At 35.4% G+C, this 2,880-nt stretch overlaps 1 long non-coding RNA gene across 1 annotated transcript; it reads right to left on the bottom strand.

The window, feature by feature from the left end:
* Positions 1-1,970: 1,970 nt before the first annotated feature.
* On the bottom strand, positions 1,971-2,628 carry LOC147481466 (uncharacterized). Its single transcript, XR_015203490.1, has 4 exons — positions 2,529-2,628; positions 2,277-2,404; positions 2,072-2,128; positions 1,971-1,983 (listed from the first exon to the last, which is right to left on the bottom strand). It is a non-coding gene; the product is annotated as an uncharacterized LOC147481466 (long non-coding RNA).
* Positions 2,629-2,880: the final 252 nt, after the last annotated feature.

Below are 2,880 nucleotides of genomic sequence, written 5' to 3'. Positions count from 1 at the left end.
GCTTTTACGATATCAAAGTTAAACGTTTTAATGGCCCAAAAAGCACGATGTTCCAATTCTACAGGCAAATGACATGCCTTTCCAAACACAAGCCTATAAGGAGACATACCAATAGGAGTCTTATAAGCAGTTCTATAAGCCCAAAGAGAATCATTAAGACGTTGAGACCAATCCTTATGGTCAGGTCGTACAGTCTTTTCTAAAATCCGCTTAATTTCCCTATTCGATACTTCAACTTGGCCACTAGTTTGAGGATAGTATGGGGTAGAAAGCTTATGAATAATAAAATACTTTTTCATTAAAGATTCAAATGCTCGGTGTGTAAAATTAGTACCATTATCACTTATAATTGCACGAGGAGTACCAAAACGAGAAAATATATTATATTTTAAAAAGTTAACTATGACTTTATGATCATTTGTTTTACATGGCACCGCCTCAACCCACTTAGAAACATAGTCTACGGCAACAAGAATATAAAGATAACCAAAGGAAGGAGGAAAAGGACCCATGAAGCACTACACCATAATAGGCTATTTGCAACAGCAAAAAAGCTGAAATTTCTTTGGTTATTAACCGTTGCAAACTGAAATTTCTTTTTAAGCGTTGCAAATATGGCGTAGGTAAAGTGTTGGAAATTTTTGAAACGGTTAATAAGCGTTGCAAATAGAAATTTCCAACGGTTATTAACCGTTGCAAACTGAAATTTCCAATGCTTATTAGCCGTTACAAACAAAAATTTCCAACGGTTATTAACCGTTGCAAATTGAAATTTCCAACGCTTATTAGCTGTTGCAAACAGAAATTTCAACGGTTTTAAGCGTTGCAAATATTTGCAACACTTGTTTATGCCCCTGTTTGGTACAAAATTTTAGCAACGCGTTTTTAAATTTGTAACGGTTATGAACCATTGCTGATGGGTTGCAAATAATAAAAAAAAATCTCATATTTTGTAGCAACCAGCTAAACCTGCCCCAACCAAGGTGAGAGAACGCTAACATTGTGTCAGCACAATTATAAATATCCTTTGGAGCCAAATAGGCAAATTTGAGGGACTATCGGTTCATGGAGCTAGCCACGCCTTAAGAGCGAATCTACTACACCTATATCACTCAAGTAATAGCAAATAAAGATGAGAACAGTAATCATGAAAAACTAAAATTACTGAGAATCTTCAGTACAACTGATTGTCATATAAATCTTGCTCCAACAAATTTAAACATACTGAATCAAATCAAACTTTTTATCGTCTATTAAGGTCCTAATTCACCACAAAAAAAAACGCCTTCATTACAACAATCTCCACCAGCACAGCACACCGACTCCACCCTTTAGCGATACTGAAAAAAAACATGTCTTCATTACTCGATACTAACAGACTCCAAGTAAACAGACGTTCAAATGTTAATATTTAAGGGATTGCAATCCGAGGAATACTTAGTACTTATATCACTTTAGTTGTAGACAAAAATCTCGACAATGATCAACCCTGCCCCCAACCCTATACAAGGTATGTTGTCATGCCAATACAAGGTATCAATCAAATAGTATCAGGCTCAAGTGCATACCTACATTTGCTATGTAAGAGATTCTAAGGCTTCCTAACTAGTTAGCATTAAGAATAGCATCATCATTATACGAATAAAGTGAAGATTTGGATATAAAATTAAAGAAAATTACCATCGTTCTTTGTCGATTCAAACCTCCACTAGTTGCAATCATCAAGTAATGGTTGGAATTAGTAACAACTTCAAACCTGCACAACTTAAATCCAATTTCAAAAGCACTACATAACTAATTCAAAACCCTACCATTTTAACTTCAACCTTCTCATATAGAAAATATACTAATTAGTCCATGCACAAAATTAAAAAGTTGATGATACTCACTAGCAAACTTATTTGCCGGCATTACTACATCCATGATACAATTTCGATAACGTCGACTTCCATAGATCCTTCCTAATGCACTCCCTCCATGGATCTATTTTTCCAACATACAAACAATTAAATATAATAAAATAAAACAAATATTCACAAATCAACTCAACAGTAGGAAAAAAAAAAAAAACCGGAACACGAAACACTCGATTCCCATTCCCCTTTTCAATCTCAACCTCATTGCTCAACTAAATAATAAAAAATGTCAAAAACTGTAATAAAAGATGAAACAAAAGGGCAATTAAATAATTTTAACAAATTTGGAACTTTAAAACACAGGTGTCACTTAGAGTGAATTACTAGTCATGATTAAAGAGGGATGTCACTTGGAATTACTAATTACTAATCACAATCACAATCACAATCTCCTGTCTCTGTCGACCTCTGATCATGATCTCGTAAAAGCACAACTCTTCTTGATCATATAAATAGAACTCTGCTGGTCTAATACACATCTCGTTCCCCTATAAAAGAAATTAACAATAATGCTTAGATTCATTCAAGAATGGCCACAAGGACCAGACATGTTTGTCTACTTGAATGAACTCTTCAGTTGTATAGACCTTCAGAAAAGAGCATCCGACATACCTCTTCGGCAAAAATTTCCTCAAGAACCCGATTGATTTGCTTGTCTTCAGCCACCATTGCTAATGCCATACTCACCCGAGCTCATTTGATAGCACATAATCATCGATTCTCGGATCGCGATACCCGATTCCTAGTCCTAGAATCCAATATCTCACTAATGATTCATGGATTTGTCGAAGCTTTGTTGCATTTCATGGATCCAAGAACTGCGGAGAGAACACGCGATGATGATGCACACAAGTACCGGTCTCTTTAGATGGCAGACGGTTGGACTGTAGTTGACACAAATTTCAGAAAGATTAGTTGTCACCAAAACTCAAAGCAAACACATAAAAAGATGCACCTGAAGCAT

This window comes from Coptis chinensis, chromosome 8 (genome assembly GCF_015680905.1).
Source record: "Coptis chinensis isolate HL-2020 chromosome 8, ASM1568090v1, whole genome shotgun sequence".
In the NCBI taxonomy this organism is placed as follows: Eukaryota; Viridiplantae; Streptophyta; class Magnoliopsida; order Ranunculales; family Ranunculaceae; genus Coptis; species Coptis chinensis.
This window is presented reverse-complemented; position numbering and strand designations above follow the sequence as displayed.